At 44.4% G+C, this 20,536-nt stretch overlaps 1 protein-coding gene across 11 annotated transcripts in view; it reads left to right on the forward strand.

Annotated features, from left to right (window-relative positions):
* Positions 1 to 20,536, forward strand: part of TNRC6A (trinucleotide repeat containing adaptor 6A) — a 217,814-nt gene continuing 197,278 nt past the window's right edge. For 3 of the 11 annotated variants that reach the window (XM_016929644.4, XM_054668324.2, XM_016929646.4), the window contains exon 1: positions 72 to 281. The gene's annotated coding sequence lies outside the window, so the exon portion shown is untranslated. Of the gene's footprint in view, positions 282 to 20,536 lie in introns of all 11 variants that reach the window. The other 8 variants (XM_016929652.4, XM_054668327.2, XM_016929654.4 and 5 more) reach the window with 5 other exon arrangements.

Below are 20,536 nucleotides of genomic sequence, written 5' to 3' on the forward strand. Positions count from 1 at the left end.
ATCATGTGATGGCTCCGGTGATGTTGGAGGCGGCATGTGACTCCCAGGGCTACGTGGGTTCAAAAACAATTTAAATACAAAAACACAAGCAGGTTCCCCTCCTCTCCTTTGCCTTTGGTCTGGCTCTCCCCGTCGCTGGGTCCAGTGCCTGACTGAATGGAAAACCCGTCGTCTTGCAGCCACTAACCTGTGAGCGCCGGGTACCTGGAGACCAGGCCCCTCTGCTGGGGGCCCCCAGGAGCGGTGCCCCATCATTTTGCAGCCCACTGACTCCCAGCCTGGTAAGTTACTGCACACTTTCAGCAATTATCTGCGAAGCTGTCCTCAACTGCCTCATTAGCATGCGCAGGGCACCCTCGCTGGGCACGTTGGAAGGGAAGTGCCTGCCGGCTCTGGGGAGCTGCGGCTCTCGGGCCCTGCCAAACAGACGCAGCCTTCCTAGGGAGCAGCGCTGCGCTGGCTCTGCTGGGGTGGAAGGAGCTTCTCCTTCGCTGTCCTCCCTCTCGCTTCCCAGCCCATCTTATTCCCAGCCTCTCCTCTCTCTATCTTACAGCTCCTAACCTCTCTCACCTCTCACCTTCCCCCTTTCCACCCCCTGCCCTCGGATTTATTTATTTATTTATTTATTTATTTATTTATTTATTTATTTATTTATGACAGAATCTCGCTCCGTCGCCCAGGCTGGAGTGCAGTGGCGCAATCTCGGCTCACTGCAACCTCTGCCTCCCGGGTTCAAGCGATTCTCCTGTCTCAGCCTCCCGAGTAGCTGGGATTAGAGGCGCCCACCACCACACCCGTCTAATTTTTTTGTATTTTTAGTAGAGATGGGGTTTCACCATGTCACCATGTTGGCCAGGTTGGTTTCGAACTCCTGACCTCCAGTGATCTCCCCGCCTTGGCCTCCGAAAGAGCTGGGATTACAGGCATCAACCCCTGAGTCCGGCTGGATTTTCTTTTTTATTCACATACCTTTCTGTCTCCCACTGATTTTCTTAGGAGTTCCTCTCATCCTCTAACCTCGCTTTTTAAAATTATTTTTCTGGATACCTAGATTTTTGTCCTTTCTGGCCAGAGCCTGAAAGAACAGCTTCTAAGGACTTGGTGATTGGAAATGTACCTTCTAAAAAAAATTCTTTTTTCACTAAGACAGTGTAGGATGCCCAGTTCCCGGTGTGTGTACGTGCGTGCACGTATGTGTTAAAGGAGATGGATACATTGCTTGGGGCCATCAGAACTGTTTCCTGGGAGGTGGTTTCTTGGCTCCACACCCCAGCTCAGCAAGGGAATGATCAAGTGATAGGAGGCACAGTTACAGCAGTCAGGAGACAAGGCACTCGGACCCCAAACATCTGACTCTCTGTGGGAGAAACCAGGGCTCAAAGCAGGAGCAAAAAATCTAGTGCTGGATGCGCTCGGGCATCGAGAGGCATCTCGTAGAGCTGGCTCCGAGTTTGAGGCCACACCTTTGCAGAATGAGGCAGCGCGTGAGCGATTTAGTTCAATGTAATTGCAGTAGAGATGGACAGGGAGAGGACAGATTAGAATGATGTTTAAGGGATAGAAATAACAAGTCTTGCACATGTATTACATATATTAGTTGAACCATGGGGAAGCCAAATGTGAATTGTGAAATTATGGCAGTGGCTGGACACAGTGGCTCACACCTGTAATCCCAGCACTTTGGGAGGCTGAGGCAGGCAGATCACCTGAGGTCAGGAGTTCGAGACCAGCCTGGCCAACATAGAGAAAACCCCATCTCTACTAAAAATACAAACATTAGCCAAGCATCGTGGTGCACATCTGTAATCCCAGCTACTCGAGAGGCTGAGGCACGAGAATCGCTTGAGCCCAGGAGGCAGAGGTTGCAGTGAGCCGAGATCACGCCACTTAACTCCAGCCTGAGCAACAGACCAAGACTCCATCTCAATAAAATAAAATGAAATAAAATAAAGTAAAGTAAAATTAAATTAAATCATGGCAGTATCTGTAGCCCTGGAGAAAGGAGATGGTGGCTGTGTCAAAAGCTTTTGGTTCACTGTCATCTGAGCTATACCAACGTCTGTTCGGCAAGAAACTTTTAACAACGACAGAGCAGAATCCGCCGAGTGACTCAATGACAGGGTGCTATTTCTATCTCCATTTCCAAGATGGAGAAACTGAGGCAAGGAGCAGCTCATTAGGTCACTTGCTCAAGGGCACTCAGCTAATAAGTGATAGAGCTAGGATTTAAGCCCAAGCAGTTTTCTCCAGCGCCCACACAGTTAACCACCAGACAGCTTCGAAAGAAAGCTATCCAGGCTGGGCGCAGTGGCTCATATCTGTAATCCCAGCACTTTGCGGGGCCTAGGCGGCTGGATTGCTTGAACCCAGGAGTTCCAGACCAGCCTGGGCAACATGGCAAAACCTCATCTCTACAAAAAATACAAAAAAAAAAAAAATTAGCTAGGTGTGGTGGCGTGCACTTGTAGTTCCAGCTACTCAGGAGGAGGATAGCTTGAGCCCAGGAGGTCGAGGCTGCAGTGAGCCATGATTGCGCCACTGCACTCAGCCTGGGTAACAGAGTGAGACCCTGTCTCAAAGAGAAAAAAAATAGCTGTCCAACAGTTGCCATGTGACAGTTTGTGCAAGTTTGGGGCTACATTTGTGAACGAAACAGAGACATTCTATTCTCATGGGGTTTATAGTCCAGTGGGGAAGGCAGCTATTAAGTCATCATACAAGATGATATATTGTTTCAAAGTGGGGCATTTGCTAAGACGGAAGGTAATAAGATATGATAAGAATATATAACTGAAGGCCGGGAGTGGTAGTTTACACCTGTAGTCCCAGCTACTCCAGAGATCTGAGGCAGGAGAATTGCTTGGACCCAGGAAGGAGGCAGAGTTTGCAGTGAGCCGAGATCGCACCATTGCGCTCTAACCTGGGTGACAGAGTGAGACTCTGTCTCAAAAAAAAAAAAAAAAAAAAAGGAATCTATAACTGAAGACATACTTCAGTTGCGGGGGCATAAAAGTGGGGACAGAGTTGGTCAAAAGAGGCCTCTCTGATGATGCAATTTTTAAGTTGGGGTGTGAGAGAGGGGTAAGGGTCAACCAGGTGGCGTGTGTGAAGGCCTTGAGGAGTGCAAGGGCTCAAGAATGCTGGTGGACCAAACACATTGCATATTTCAGACTGTGTTAGATGAGACCATCCAGATTATGTGGAGCTCCAAAGCCCTGGCTAATGACTTGGGTTTCATCCTGGGATCAATGAGCAACTATTAAAGCATTTTATTTTATTTTATTTTATTTTATTTTATTTATTTATTTAGAGATAGAGTCTTGCTCTGTCGCCCAGGCTGGAGTGCAGTTGTTCAATCTCGGCTCACTGCAACCTCCGCCTCCCAGGTTCAAGCAATTCTCCCGCCTCAGCCTCCTGAGTAGCTGGGATTACAAGTGTCTGCCACCATGCCCAGCTAATTTTCTTTTTTTTGTATTTTTAGTAGAAACGTGGTTTCGCCATGTTGGCCAGGCTAGTCTCAAAATCCTGACCTCAGGTGATCCGCCTGCCTTGGCTTCCCAAAGTGCTGGGACTAACAGGCATGAACTACTGTGCCCAGCCTATTAAAGCATTTTAAGTAGGGAAGGAGCATACTTGGATTTGCAATATGAAAAAATGAACACAAGAGGTATATCAGTTTTTCTTGCATTACAGACCACCTCAAAGCTTAGTGGCTTCAAACAACCATCACTTATAACTCCTAACTCTGTGAGTTGGAAGTGGCAGCTGGGATCATCTGGGCACTGCTGCTGTCCTGGCCTGGGTTCACTCGTATAGATAGTCTGCTGGCAGGTTGGTTCAGAGTTGGTTGTTCGTGGATGATCTCACTCAGGTGTCTGCTGATTGGCAGGGGCAATTGAAATTGACCAGGCCACGTGTCTCCCTAGCTAGAGGGCTAGCCCAGTCTTTCATATGACAGCTGGGTTCCAAACACAGCAAGAGAAGGGAAGCCCCAGTACACAAGCATTGTTCAAGCATTTGCTTGCATCATGTTTGTGAGGCCCCATGGGCCTAGACAAGTTACGTAGTCAAGCCCAGAGTTAGAGGATGGAAAAAGATACCACTTGTTGGGTGGAGGTACAAAATATTGTGTCTCTTTTTCTCAGACTACTACATGAATTCGAAAGGCTAATAAGCTGGACACTGTCTCCCTCTAATATTGGGAGAAACTGAAAGCCAAGAGGAAATTTGAGGCCAATTTTGTGATTAGAGATACCCTGAGAACTATCATCTATCAGACTTTGCTTTTTGCTTGGAACAAGCACGGGTCTGTTTTGGATATGGATTAGAAGGTGGGTGTGGTGAAATAAGATCTCTTCTCACGGGATTTTTTTGGGAATGACTTGGAGTCTTTTGAGATTGTTCCCCGTAATGAAATTTGGGCCACATGGAACTCAATGCCTTCAGTGTTCTAGGCAAGGCAAGAGCACATGCAAAGGCCCCCAGGCAGGAAGCCTGGGGCTTATTTGGGAAACAGAAGGAAGGCAATTTAATTTAAAGTAATTGCAGTGGACCAGCACGGTGGCTTACGCCTGTAATCCCAGCACTTTGGGAGAACGAGGCAGGTGGATCAACTGAGGTCAGGAGTTCGCGACCAGCCTGGCTAACACAGTGAAACCTCGTCTCTACTAAAAATACAAAAATTAGCCAGGCATGGTGACCGGCACCTGTCAGCTACTCAGGAGGCTGAGGCAAGAGAATTGCTTGAACCCAGGAGGCGGAGGTTGCAGTGAGCTGAGATCTCCCCACTGCACTCCAGCCTGGGTGACAGAGTGAGACTCTGTCTCAAAAAAATAAATAAGTAATTTTTAAAATAAATTAATTGCAGGGGAGATGGAAAGGGAGTGGACAGATGAGAATAATGTGTAAGAGGTAGAAATAACAAGTCTTGCTGCTGGATCACATAGAGTAGTTGAAGGAAAGGCACATATTAGAGAAGGCTCACAGGTTGATAATTCCATGTACTAAGATGGAAAGAAAGACTAGGAGAGGAGAAGAGTATTTTGTTGGGGGAGAGGGCAGGAAGATGTCAACCATTCCGTGCTGAGCCCAGTAGACTTGAGATCCCGTGAGACATCCAGAAAGATATACCCTAGACAGTGGGATATGCTCAAAGAGGTTTAGACTTGATATGTAAATTTGGAGACCAGCTGAGATCACTTAGAGAGTGTAAAGAGAGAAATCAAAGAGAAGTGAGACTAGAACTCCAGGCTGCCCACCATTTAGAAATCAGATAATGGAGGCATCCATGCAGGAGGTGGAAAGAGGAGGGAAATCGGAGTGTGGGCTCATGAAGCCAAGAGGGCAGAATATTTCAGGAAGGAGAAAGTGACCAACTGGGTTGAATGTTGCCGAGATGCTGAATAAAATCATCATCTTGGAGACGGGGAATGAACATTCTAAAGTGAGCAGAGGGTTGCTGGGCAGAGTGCTTACTGAGAACACAGAGCATGTGTTTCAAGTTGTAGCTGGGTGTACTGGCTCACGCCTGTAATCCCAGCTACTCAGGAGGCTGAGGTAAGAGGATCCCTTGAGGCCAGGAGTATGAGACAAGCCTGGGCAACATAAAAAGTAACCCACCACCCACCCCCCAACACACATACCCCTACATGCTCTAAATTTTTTAATTTAATTAGCCAGGTATGGTAACGCAAATGTAATCCCAGCACTTCAGGAGGCCAAGACAGGAGGATTACTTAAGGCCAGAAATTAGAAAGAAGCCTGGGCAACGGAGCAAGACCCCATCTCTAAATTTACTTTTTAATTAGCCAGGCATAGTGGCACATGCCTGTAGTCCCAGCTACTCAGTAGACTGAGATGGGAGGATTACCTGAGCCCAGGAGTTCTAGATGAGTCTGGCCAACATGGTGAAACCTGTCTCTACTAAAAATACAAAAATCAGCCAGGCGTGGTGGTGGACACCTGTAATCCCAGCTACTCAGGAGGCTGAGGTACAAGAATCACTTGAACCCAGGAGGCAGAGGTTGCAGTGAGCTGAGGTTGCGCCACTGTACTCCAGCCTGGGAGACACAGCGAGATGCTGTCTCAAAAAAAAAAAAAAAAAAAAGAAGAAGAAGAAAAGAAGATTGTTTAAAAGGTGTTGCTTAACTCCTAAACACATAGGGGAAGGTAGTTCTCTTTTGCTTATTAATTTTTTAGGAGAAAAAGGCATACAAATTTATTAATGTTCATAAACACAGAAGCCATGCAAAATATGAGATTCTGTTATTTCTATCTTGACAACAGTCAGAAAATATACTCTATATGTTTTTATTCTTTGATATTTGTTAAGAGACTCTTTTTGACCCAGCATATGGTCAGTGTGGGCAAAGCTTCCATATGCACTTGAAAATAATGTGTATGGCCGGATGCGGTGGTTCACGCCTGTAATCCCAGCACTTTGGGAGGCTGAGAGGCGGGTGGATCACCTGAGGTCAGGAGTTCGAGACCAGCCTGGTCAACATGGCGAAACCCCGTCTCTACTAAAAATGCAAAAAATTAGCTGGACATGGTAGCGCATGCTACTCAGGAGCCTGAGGCAGGAGAACCGCTTGAACCCTGATGGCAGAGGTTGCAGTGAGCTGAGATCATGCCATTGCACTCCAGCCTGGGCCACAGAGTGAGACTCCACCTCAAAAAAACAAAATGTGTATTCTGCAATTGTTGGGTATAAAGTTTTATATATGTTAGGCCAAACTTGTTAATCATATTGTGCAAGTCTTCTGTAACCTTCTTGATCTTTTGTGTGTGTGTTTGTTTTCTCAGTAAGAGAGAGAAATGTGCCAAAATCTTTAACTGTAATTATAGATTTATCTATTAGTTTTTTTGAGCATCTTTTTTTTTTTTTTTTTGGCAGGTTGTGGGGATGGAGTCCCACTCTGTTGCCCAGGCTGGAGTGCAGTGGTGCAATCATAGCTCACTCCAGCCTCCCACTCCTAGGCTCAGGTGATCCTCCCACAACAGCCTCCTGAGTAGCTGAGACTACAGGTGTATGTCACCACACTTGGCTAATTTTTTAAATATTTTTTGTAAAGACTGGGTCTCACTACATTGCCCAGGCTGGTCTTGAACTACTGGGCAATCCTCCCACCTCAGCCTCCCAAAGTGCTGGGGTTACAGGCATGAGCCACCACCCCTGACCAAGATAATTTAATAATCCTAATGCCTAGTGTGATTGTGTGATTAAGAATTATGCTTCTTTTATTGCTTCTTGGCCTTTTGACTAAGATCAAATATGAAGAAATATGCTTCTTTTATTAATTGTATTATTTATACAACAAACTTATACAGCACTTACCCTGTGTCAAGTATGTTATTACTAAAAGCTCATGTAATCCTCATAACAACCCCAGGAGGTAGGTATTGATATTATACCCATTGCAGAGATGAGGAAACTGAGGCATGGAGAGACTAAATAACTCACCCAGAGTCATGTGCCTTGTAAGTGGTCAAGCCAGGCTATGTTATCTCTCCTCTGTTCTTCAGCTACGCCTGCTGAGAATGAAACAGTTCATATCCACGGATGAGGAGGGCATCCTATCCCCTGCACAGTTCTGGAGATGTGTAGAAGACATTTGATTTTATCTATGCCTCTTAATTTGAATTAATTTTTTTATTTTATTTTATTTATTTATTTTGAGACAGAGTCTCACTCTATCGCCCAGGCTGGAATGCAGTGGCATGATCTCAGCTCGTAACCTCTGCCTCCCAGGTCCGAGCGATTCTCGTGCCTCAGCCATCTTAGTAGCTGGAATTACAGGCGTGCGGCACCACACCCGGCTAATTTTTGTGTTTTTTTATTTGTTTATTTGTTTGTTTCGTAGAGATGGGGTTTCGCCATGTTGCCCAGACTGGTCTTGAACTCTCAGCCTCAAGTGATCTGCCCGCATCAGCTTCCTAAAGTGCTGGGGTTACTGGCGTGAGCCACTGCACCCAGCCCATGCTTTTTTCAAGGCTGTGACTGAGCCGCCTTCTGTTAGGAGTAATTACAGAAAACATCAATTGAACACTTTGCATGTGCCAGCCACTGAGCTAGGTATTTTACCTAGTGGTGTATCCTATTTTCTAAACAGTACCCTACTCCTGGTAGGCTCTCAGCAACTATTTGTCAAATAAATGTGGAATGACTTTAATCCCCATAGCTTTATGGTGTAAATATAATTATGATTCCCATTTTACTGGTGAAACAACTGAGGCCCCAAGTAGTTGACTTGCCTAGTGAATGATCTGTAGACTATAGCAGTGTGATTATATCACCCAGCAAGTACACAAGATGATCTATTAGGGTGAAGAAGGAAAACAATGGGACCTCTATTTATATGTATTCCTTATATCATTCCTTTTACTTTCCATTTCATGAATTTTTTTTTTTTTTTTTTTTTTTTTTTTTTGAGACAAGGTCTCACTCTGGCATCCCGGCTGGAGTACACTGGCGCAACCATGGCTCACTGCAGCAAGCCTCCCACCTCAGCCTCCTTGAGTAGCTGGAACCACAGGCACATGCCACCACACCTGGCTATTTTTTTTTTTGAAGTAGAGATGGGGTTTCACCATGTTAGCCAGGCTAGTCTCTAACTCCTGGCCTCAAGCGATCCACCCACCTCGGCCTCCCGAAGTGCTAGGATTACAGGTGTGAGCTACGGTTCCTGGCCAATGTTTTTGTAATATACTGAATAGTACAGTAGTTCATATATAAAAGCTATAAATAATAAGTAAATACACACATTTGCAGAGATACAGGCTTAAAATGCATACCACTGAAGTGAATTTTCGAAAGAATTTTAAAACCATTGCTCTAAACCACTACTCTGTACTTTTTCTTCAAAGAGAATGTAACAGATTGATTTATAGCTTTCTTAATTGCCATGAGAACTAAAGATACATTCTTGCTGCCTTGATTGGGCTGTTTTCTGAGTATCCATAGACAATATCCCCAGCATCGCTTGGAGTTAGTGAATTTAGAAAATTCACCTATTATCATCGTGGGTCTCACTCTCAGAGATTAAATTGGAGAAGGGAAAATAGAGAATGTATTCTCTTTGTGTCATGAATTTAAGTAGCTGCTATTATAGATGCAATAAGAATTAATTCTGTTCCCCTACTGCCTGAGAATAACATTTGAAGGTAAGAAATTGCCTGTTCATTGAGGCATAAGTCAATAAGTAGAGTCAACTAATGATAGAGCAGGGAACAATCAGATACAATGTAGTAAATTATGTTCTGTCATAGTGTAATTCTTAATAACTGAGCTGTCACTCTAGACATGTTCACATTTTTGTCTGGAGAACGGAAAGAAAGAAAATTTTAGCTACATTACAGACAAGGTAAAAATCCTGGGATGTGGGTGGAAGGAAAAACTTCACAGAAAATACTCTTGCACTGGAAGATGAAGGGTGAGTGAAAGTTCATCAGGATGACAAGGAGAGGAACGTCAGAGAATGTCCCTGACACGGGGAACAAGACAGCCACGGGTACAGAGAGGAAAGGTCAGTTGTACAGGGTGTGTGTGTGAGAGACCGCAGGAGCAGATGTCAGAGAAGCTGGGCAGGAATCATGGTATGGACATTCAGAACTAGACAATAGGCCAGGTGCCGTGGCTCACACCTGTAATCTCAGCACTTTGGGAGGCCAAGGTGGGCAGATCATTTGAGCCCAGGAGTTTGAGACCAGCCTGGGCAACAAAGCAAGACCCTGTCTGTATAAAAAATTAAAAACTTAGCCAGGTGTGATGGTGCATACCTGTAGTGCCAGCTTCTTGGGAGGCTGAGGTGGGAGGATCACTTGAGCCCGGGAATTTGAGGCTGCACTGAGCTATGATTGTACCACTGCACTCCAGCCTGGGAGACAGAGCAAGACCCAGTTTCAAAAAAAAAAAAAACTATATGAGCTTAGGATCATCAGATCCCTGCTTGACCTTGAATTATCATACTAGCTTCGTGGCCTTGAGCAAGTACTTCTGCAAGCCTCAATTTCCCTATCTATAAATTCATAATAACAATCATTGTACCCACCTGTTAGGGTTATTGTGAGTTTGAAATAAGAGTATCCGTTTGCAATGCTACCTGATCACATGGGAAGGTCTCAGTAGAGAGAGGTGGTATTGTTGGTAGTGTCGTTATAATGCTAGTCAAGGAACTAGATTATGGAATGCCTTATATACCAAGTCAAAGAGTTTGGGCTTTCTTGGGTCACTGTTTCTAAAATGTGATGTTTGTTCATAAGTAGCTCAGGCTGGGTGTTCTGGCTCAGGCCAGGTGTTCTGGCTCAGGCCAGGCGCGGTGGCTCATGCCTGTAATCCCAGCAATTTGGGAGGCCGACGCAGGCAGATTACCTGAAATCAGGAGTTCGAGACCAGCTTGACCAATATAATGAAACCCTGTCTCTACTAAAAATACAAAAATTAGCCGGGCGTGGTGGCGTGCCCCTGTAATTCCAGCTACTCGGGAGGCTGAGACAGGAGAATCACTTGAACCGGGGAGGCAGATGTTGCAGTGAGCCGAGATCGTGCCATTGCATTCCAGCCTGGGCAAAAAGAGTAAAACTCCGGCCAGGCGCAGTGGCTCACGCCTGTAATCCCAGCACTTTGGGAGGCCGAGGCAGGTGGATCACGATGTCAAGAGATCGAGACCATCCTGGCCAACATGGTGAAACCCCGTCTCTATTAAAAATATAAAAATTAGCTGGGCATGGTGGTGGGTGCCTGTAGTCCCAGCTACTTGGGAGGCTGAGGCAGGAGAATTGCTTGAACCCGGGAGGTGGAGGTTGCAGTGAGCCGAGATCACACCATTGCACTCCAGCCTGGGTGACAGAGCAAGATGCCGTCTCAAAAAAAAAAAAAAAAAGACTGAAACTCCATCTCAAAGAAAGAAAGAAAGAAAAATAGTATTCAAGTTGTTTAGCAGTTTCTGTTTCTATAAAAATAATTTTTAAAAAAACATGTGCTTAAGCATTTCACAAATTTGAAATAGAAGAAAGATTACCAAATACTGTTATGGTCTCAATAATGGTTCAAGGGTGCCGATGGTTCAAATTGGTCACATTCTTAACAATGTATAGTCAAAATTCAGTTACTAGAATATGGTCTTTTTTTTTTTTTTTTTTTAGACAGAGTCTCTCTCTGTCACCCAGGCTGGAGGGCAATGGTGCGATCTCGGCTCACTGCAAACTCCGCCTCCCAGGTTCAAGCGGTTCTTGTGCCTCGGCCTCCCGAGTGGCTGGAATTACAGGCGTGCGGCACCACACCCAACTAATTTTTGTATTTTTAGTATAGGCAGCGTTTCATCGTGTTGTCCAGGCTGGTCTCGAACTCCTGACCTCAGATGATCCACCCACCTTGGCCTCCCAAAGTGCTGGGATTACAGATGTGAGCCACCGTGCCTGGCCAACCTTTCTTAGCTAGATCATTGGTATATTATTGTTTATATGTGTAACGTGTGCATTTTTTCCTGTTACTATTATGTTATGTTATGGCTCTGATTAACCAAAATAGCTTAATGACTAAAAAGTGTTTCATTAGAGTATAAAAGCAATAGTAAAAATAGTAGTACAAACACTGCGACTCGGAAGCATAATTAGTGAACAGGACTTCAGGATCTGCCGAGACAGAGCATCTGTGAATATGATGATTTCACCCCAGCAGCTGAAAGAGAAAGTGTGGATGGAAAGCAAGGCTATGAGTATCTGAAAATTGGATTTTTATTGAACAAGGGATTTATCTTCCTAGTGTCTCCAATGTATATTGTATTAGAAAACTTTATCAGATAGCTTCCTGATGCTGTAGGACATTTCACATCACTTCCAAAATAGAATAACCTGTCTGGCCAACCAGTGTTTTTTCCTGAACCAAGTACAAAAGAATATTTTTTAGTGGCTAGCCATGGTGGCTCATGTCTATAATCCCAACACTTTGAGAGGCCAAGGTGGGAGGATCTCTAGAGCCTAGGAACTCAAGACCAACATAGCAAGACTCTATCCCTAAGACAAAAATTAAAAAAAGATAGAATATTTTCTAGTATGCAATTGATTAATTTTATTTCTAATTGCAAAGAAGGCCAGGTGCTGTGGCTCACACCTGTAATCGTGGCACTTTGGGAGGCCAAGGCAGGTGGATCACCTGAGGTCAGGAGTTCGAGACCAGCCTGGCCAACATGGTGAAACCCTGTTTCTGGTAAAAACACAAAAATTAGCAGGGTGTGGTGGTGCATGCCTGTAATCCCTGGGAGGCTGAGGCAGAAGAATTGCTGGAACCCAGGAGGCAGAGGTTGCAGTGAGCCGAGATCGCACTACTGCACTCCAGCCTGGGTGACAGAGAGAGACTGCATCTCAAAGAAGAAAAAATAATCATAATAATTGCAAAGAGGACAAAACAGCAAAAGCAAATGCAAGCCATGCTGTTTTCAACATGCCTCCAAAACCAGCCCCAAATTTAGGACAAACAGAACGCTAGGAGAGAAAGCAAAACTAGCCAGAAGCAAACCTGGTGACAGGGTTGTATGTGACATAGCACAAATGGCAATAACAGTTCTATTATATGGTGGAACTACCATTATTATCATGATGCCGGCCAATATTATATTTTACAGTTGAGTGAAACTACTGGCAGAAAAGGTAAGAACCAGCTCTTTTTATCTGTGCGGTACATAGGTGAATGAGAAAGACACAGTTGATCATTTCGAGTTCCAATTATCACTGAAAACCAAAATACAAAAGCAATTTTGTGTTTCACCTAACGTTGTTGTGTAAGATGGTGCAGTTTGGAAGTGTATTTGACATCATGCTAACAGAGGAACCACTGTGCGTAAAGCAAAGAAAATTTGGTGCATCAGTATCTACTGCTACAATAATGCAAAGCAACCACCCAACCCAGTCAGTTAAGTGATAAGAATTTATTTATTTATTTATTTATTTTATTTATTTATTTTTTTGAGACGGAGTCTCCCTCTGTCGCCCAGGCTGGAGTGCCGTGGTGCGATCTCGGCTCACTGCAAGCTCCGCCTCCCGGGCTCACGCCATTCTCCTGCCTCAGCCTGCCGAGTAGCTGGGACTACAGGCGCCCGCTGCCACGCCCAGATAATTTTTTGTATTTTTAGTGGAGACAGGATTTCACCGTGTTAGCCAGGATGGTCTCGATCTCCTGACCTTGTGATAAGAATTTATTTGTCTCATGAGTCTGCAGATCAGGCTGGGTCATTCTTCATGTATCAGCTGAGCTCACTCAGGTGTCAGTGCTCAGATGTCGGCAGGGCCCACTACAGAATTTGTGGAGCCCAGTACAAAATGAAAACACAGGATCCCTTATTTAAAAATTATGAAGAATTTCAAGGCTGGACATGGTGGCGCACACCTGTAATCCTAGCACTTTGGGAGGCTGAGGTGGGTGCTTGAGTCCAGGAGTTCAAGATCAGCCCGGGCAATATAGTGAGACCTCGTCTCTAAAAAAATTAAAATAAAATAAAATAAAATCAGCAGAGCATGGTGGCGTGTACCTGTAGTCCCAGCTATCGGGAGGGTAAGGTGGGAGGATTGGTTGAGCCCGGGAGTTGGAGGCTGCAGTGAGCTATGATCGCACCACTGCACTCCAGCATGGGTAAAGGAGCAAGACCCTGTCTCAAAAAAAAAAAAAAAAAAAAAGAATTTCAAGAGGATGACAACAGCATTCGCATTAAAGCAAATGGTTCTTTTCTTAGCACTGGGCTCTATGCAATTGCAAAGGTCATGCAGTGATGAAGCCAGCACTGGCTGTAGGTCACATACGCGGCTCTGCTGCTCTTGGCTGGGTTCTTTCACCTGTCTGGGCATCAGCTGGCTGTTGGCTAGCTGGGACAACTCGGGGTAAGTCCACTCCATTCCATGGGTCACATCCGTCAGCAGGCTCGCCCACACGTTTCTTACCACACAGACAGAGGAGCAAGAGCACGCAAACCCAAATGTGCACGTGGATTCCAAATCTCTGCTCTCGTCACATTTGCTGACATCCCATTGGGTCACAGCAGGACACGTGGCCATCTCAGAGCAAAAGTGGGAGGTGCTACAGCATTATACAGCAGAGGGCATGAATACAAGGAGGGCTGAAGAAGGAGGGCCATTTTTGTCATCTACCTTCCTTGACTACTCAAAAATAGTTGCATCTGAGTGCTGCTTTACTTGCTAAGGACCGTTTGTTTGTTTGTTTGTTTGTTTGTTTGTTTGTTTGTTTGTTTTGAGACAGGATCCCACTCTGTTGCCCAGGCTGGAATGCACTGGTGCAATCATGGCTCACTGCAGCCTTGAACTCCCAGACCCAAGTGATCCTCCCACCTCAGCCTTCCAAGTAGCTGGAACCACAGGCACACATCACCACATCTGGCTAATTTCTTATTATATTTTTTCTAGAGATGGGAGCTTCCCTATGTTGCCCAGGCTGGCCTCAAACTTCCGGGCTCAAGTGATCCTCCTGCCTCGGCCTCCCAAAGTGCTGGGATTACAGGCATGAGCCACTGCACTCAGCAAAGGACAGTTGTTCAACAGCATACATCCTGACCTTAAGTGCTGACGAAGTAATACAAATTGTTATCACAATCAAACATCAGTCACCGAACAGAGGTCTTTTCTGAGTGTTTTGGGAAGAAATGGTTGATGTGTGCTAAAACTGTTTTTCCACCCCAGAGCATACTAGCTCTCCCAGGGGAAGGTGCTCTTGTGAATAATTGAAGGAGGTGATGAGATTTCTTTATATAATACTAATAAGGCCATAAAAGACCAGAAATCATAGACCTGCTCCCTGTCATCCTTGTCATTATCTGTTTGGTGGAGAAATGTTATCTCTATGATTTCAAGTAGTGTGTCAACACATTATGGCCAGTAGCTTGAAAAACTTGAACCCCTCATTTTAGGCCCAACATAATAGAAGATTCAGAGCTAAGGATAAAGTATCAGGAAATTGAACTGTGATGCACAAGGCTTTGTTGGCAGGCATTGACTCTTCCCTAACAGTTGATTTTCTTCATTCCATGGAGAAAGAAATCAATTATTGAGCATATTTTAAAACCCCATGCCAGGCCGGGTGCGGCAGCTCACGCCTGTAATCCCAGCACTTTGGGAGGCCAAGGCGGGCGGATCACAAGGTCAGGAGTTCGAGACCAGCCTGACCAACATGGTGAAACCCCGTCTCTACTAAAAATATAAAAATTAGCTCGGCGTGGTGGCGGGCGCTTGTAATCCCAGCTACTCAGGAGGCTGAGGCAGGAGAATTGCTTGAACCCGGGAGGCGGAAGTTGCAGTGAGCCGAGATCGCACCATTACACTCTAGCCTGAGCTAGAGTGTTAAGTTTGTTTATTTTTATTCTTCCAGTACAGTGGCTCTCAGATACATATCTCTGACCCCATCTAAGAGATTCTAATTTATATGGTCTGCACTGTACTCTGGACACCAATAGTTTCTTTTCAACTTTTATTATAGATTCAGGGGTTACATGTGCAGGTTTGTTACAAAGGTGTATTGCATGATGCTGAGGTTTGGAGTAAGAATGCCCTGGTAGTGAGCATAGCACACATTCAGTTTTTTTTCTCTTGCCCCACTTCCTCCCTCTCCCATCTTGTCCTCCCCAGGGGACACCAATATTTTTTAAACCCTCTTCAGATTGCTAGAATGTGCCACCAGGTTTCAGAATCACAAATCTAGTGGTCACTCTTGGTTTTTATTTGTTTTTAAAATGTTTTATATGTACAGAAATATAACACACACAGGAAAAAAAGAACATAAAGCAAACAAAGCTAAACATTTTTACATTGAGAAATGAAATATTGCCAGCACCCCAGAAGCTGCCCGCATGACTCATTGCAATGTATCTGAAATTTCATAACAGATATCTTTCTATGAGAATCTAGACTTATTCTGCCTCTGTAGCCTTCCTTGGAGCAATTCAAGCCATAGCATACTTTCAAGCCTTTTCCTGCTTGAACAACACTGAAATCTGATGAAATCGTAGCTCCAGATTTAAAAAATTTTTTTACATATACACATTCACATTTATGTAAAGCATATGTTTTACCAAGTTTTTTTAGATACTATTTCTTTCTCTTTTTTTTTGAGACGGAGTCTCGCTGTGTCGCCCAGGCTGGAATGCAGTGGCACTATCTCCGCTCACTGCAAGCTCCGCCTCCCGGGTTCACGCCATTCTCTTGCCTCAGCCTCCTGAGTAGCTGGGATTACAGGCACCCACCACCACGCCCGGCTAATTTTTTTGTACTTTTTAGTAGAGAGGGGGGTTTCACCATGTTAGCCAGGAAGGTCTCGATCTCCTGACCTCGTGATCCACCCACCTTGGCCTCCCAAAGTGCTGGGATTACAGGCATGAGCCACCGCGCCCAGCCTGTTTTTTTGTTTTTTTTTTTAATCTACAAATTCCTTTCTCTAGGATTTGCAGTGGTGTCAGAAGCTAAAGCATCAGTCCAAATGAGAATTCCATAAAGTTCAGGAGTAAATGTATGGCCCAACCAGGTAGTTTATATTCTAGAGATAGGACCCTGTATCCTTCTTGGTAGCTAAATATTATCTGGGGTACTGCTCACCTGCCGCAGCTTCTGTGGCTAACCCGAAGTGTCCTAGCTTGGAGGGCTACACATGTGGCTGTGACCTGGAGCAGTCACTGGTGACAGCCTTTCCTTCTCCTCCCCTACATCAGCCTCGATTGTTTCGGAGGCCCTATTAAGAAAGGCTGTGCTTCACAATCCGGGTCAGCTTTCAAGTTCAGTGCCTTCCCCAAGCAAATTATTTATTCCCTTGTTCAAAAAGTAGCTCTGGGGTCTTCATCCTCAGAGCTTGATCATCCTGGAGCTACCAGGCAGAAGGGCGGCTTCTGACCCAGCTGGGGCCCTGTAAAATTAATTAATTATCTTAATGACTGCCCCGGGAGACCTCTCTCGCTCTTAATATTTGTTTACTCTGATCTTGGATTTCCCGCAGGCTTCCTTGGGAAGAACTGCCTTCCCTCAGGAGTGTTTAGCATTGAGTTTCTCTACCCTGGTTCTGCCATTGATTTGACCCCTGATGTGTTCTTATAGGATTTCCTCACAATTTCTGATCTGCTAACAGGTCTCTTTCATGTTTTCTTTTCTTGCTTTTTTTTTTTTTTTTTTTTTTTTGACAGTCTTGCTCTGTTGCCCAGGCTGGAGGGCAGTGGCGTGATATTGGCTCACTGCAACCTCTGCCTCCTGGGTTCAAGTGATTCTCCTGCCTCAGCCTCCCGAGTAGCTGGGATTACAGGCGCCTGCCCCCATGCCCGGCTAATTATTTGCATTTTTAGTAGAGATGGGGTTTCATCGTGTTGGCCAGGCTGGTCTCGAACTCCTGACCTCGTGATCTGCCTGCCTCGGCCTCCCAAAGTGCTGGGATTACAGGCATGAGCCACGGCACTTGGCCATCTTTCTTGTTTTCTAGCAATTTTGGATTTATATGTAAAATTTGTATGTATGTATAAATATAAAATATAGTTGATGCTTAAACAACATGGGTTTGAACTGCACAGTTTACTTATACGCGGATTGTTTTCAATAAAAGTCACACTAAGGGCCAGGCTCATGCCTGTAATCCCAGCACTTTGGGAGGCCAAGGCGGGTGGATCACCTGAGGTCAGGAGTTGGAGACTAGCCTGACCAACATGGTGAAACCCCGTCTCTACTAAAAATACAAAAAATTAGCTGGGTGTGGTGGTGGGCACCTGTAATCCCAGCTACCTGGGGGACTGAGGCAGAAGAATCGCTTGAACCTAGGAGGCGGAGGTTGCAGTGAGCTGAGATTGCGCCATTGCACTCCAGCCTGGGTGAAAGAGTGAGACTCCATCTCAAAAGAAAAGAAAAAAGAAAAAAAAAAGTTATACCAAGTGTGCCTGCCTCATCTGTCTCCCTTTCTACCTTCTCCACCTCTGCCACGTCTGAGACAGCAAGAGTAACCCCTCTTCTTCCTCCTCCCCATTAACCTACTCAAACTGAAGATGACGAAGATGAAGACCTTTATGATGAACCACTTCTACCTAATGAATAGTAAATCTATTTTTATTTCCTTGTGATTTTCTTAATATTGAAGACAGTATATAATACATATAACATACAAAATACGTGTTAACCGACTGTTTATGTTATCCATAAGGCTTGCAGTCAATAGTAGTCTATTAGTAGTTCAGTTTTTGGGGAGTCAACAGTTACATGTAGATTTTCAATGTCGGTGCCCCTAACTCCCACATTGTTCAAAGGTCCACTGTATTTTTTTTCTGTCATTTTCGTCAGATTTGGAGTTATCATGGGAGACAGACACCCAGGCTCAAAAAATAAAATGGTGAGACTGGCATATAATGGCATTTCACAGGGAACAGCTATAATTTTAGCACCTGAATTTGAGCTTTAGTGCATAGACAAGTATATTTACAGTTACTTGTATTTTAACTAACATGCAATTTATTAAAGTTGTAAATCTAAAAACCTAGTTTTCCCGAGGCCTTTAACGTAACTCATGAATCATATTATTATACTTATAAATCTAGTATATCTTATCTAAAGTTATGTATATTTTTTATTTGTTCTTGTATCATTGCTAAATTGTAAATGTGACATAATAAATTCCCCTAAATATTTAACATCACTTAAAAGCCTGCTTAATAAATTTTCCTTCAGCTTTGTCATTTTTAACCACAATTACAAATTTGAATCTCTTAAGTGCTTCAAACATCTGACAAGGCTGACTTACAAATCCAACAAACAGAATCGCTAAGTGCTTAAACACTATTTACAAACCTAGGAAGTCTGAAATTATTTATTAATCCAGAAATTTTTAAACATTCAGTTTCAGCCTAAATAAATCAAATTCTCTTAAATATTTTTAATTAAAGTTACAAATCTTATATCAATCAAACTGTTAACTCACCATTCCGCTTAGAGCAACAGTTGTGCTTGTTGGTTTTGCTTTAAATTTGTGTCCATAAATCTCCAGTTGACCGCCCAGTACTGCCCCCTAATATATTCACTTTTCTGTTTTCCCAGGTAACTATTATTTTGGGGGGAGGAGAAAGATAGTCATTTATTAGCCTTTTTTAAAAATTTATTTTAATTGTAGTAAAATACACATAGACCGGGCACAGTGGTTCACGCCTGTAATCTCACTGCTTTGGGAGGCCGAGGCAGGTGGATTGTTTGAGTCCAGGAGTTTGAGACCAGGCTGCAAAATCCTGACTCTACAAAAAAGTACAAAAAGTAAGCTAGGTGTGCTGGTGCGTGCCTGTTATTCCCAGCTACTCAGGAGGCAGAGCCAGGAGGATCACCTGAGCCCAGGGAGATCAAGGCTGCAGTGAGCTATGATCACACCACTGCACTCCAGCCTGGGTGACAGAGTGAGACCCTGTCTCAAAAAAAAAAAAAAAAAAATGCACATAACATAATATTTGCCATCTTAACCATTTTTAAGTGTCCTACATAACTTTTCATAACTTATTCCTCCCTAATTCTCACTTACTATTTAATTGTGAATATTAGAAGCAATTAGAAAAGAATGTTATATTTTTTCTTCCCACTACCAGATCTACCAACCTAACTATACCTGGGCCAATCTAATCTGCTTTCTCTCCTTTTATAGTAGAGGAATTCTCCATAGACCTCCTTAGGCCAATTCCTGCATTCAAGCCTTGGATGTGATCCTATCTCTCACCTGCTCAGGGACTCTGCTCCTAACACCACCCCCATTCACTTCTCATCATCAACATTTCCCTCTACTGGATCATTTCCATCAGCATCTGGAAGTGCTATCTTTAAAAACACAAAGCAAGGACCAGGCACAGTGGCTCACATGTGTAATCCCAGCACTTTGGGAGGCAGAGGCAGGAGGATCATTTGAAGCCAGGAGTTAGAGACCAGCCTGGGCAACGTAGCGAGAACTTGTTTCTACAAAAACAAACAACAACAACAAAAAACATAAAACAAAGCTTTCTTTGGCTCTCCTTCTCCCTCTAGCTACTACCTCTTTATAGGAAAAATATTTTCAAAGAGCTGTCTACCTTTGCTTCCCTCCCACCTCACGTCCTATTCTCCTATTCTCTCTTTAACCCACTTGAATACAGCCCTAAGGCCTCATGCTGTAGGGAGCCCCACACTGGTCATCCTACAGCTATGCTCTCCCCTTTAGGCAAGGGATTCACAGGGCCAAACAAACATGGCTAGTCAGAAGTTGTCCCTTCACGGACTCTACTCAGAGTACCTAAAACCCTGGGATTCCCTGTCTAAATGGCCCCAAGCCAGTTCCCAGTGCCTGGGAGAGGCTGCTGCCCAGATCCAAGGGATGTGGTATGTGTATCTCTATACCTAAGAGATGGCTGTTTGCTGTGGTGGAGGTGGGAAGGAGTGTGTTGGTGGAGCTTAGACATTCAGCCTGGAGGGTCCATGCTTGTACATACAGATGAAGGGAAGAAAGAAAAAAAAAAGGGACCAGCCCTCCCTGTGCCAATTCATTCTGGAGAAGAACTCTTGGAATCAGAGA

The sequence above is a fragment of the Pan troglodytes genome, chromosome 18 (genome assembly GCF_028858775.2).
Source record: "Pan troglodytes isolate AG18354 chromosome 18, NHGRI_mPanTro3-v2.0_pri, whole genome shotgun sequence".
In the NCBI taxonomy this organism is placed as follows: Eukaryota; Metazoa; Chordata; class Mammalia; order Primates; family Hominidae; genus Pan; species Pan troglodytes.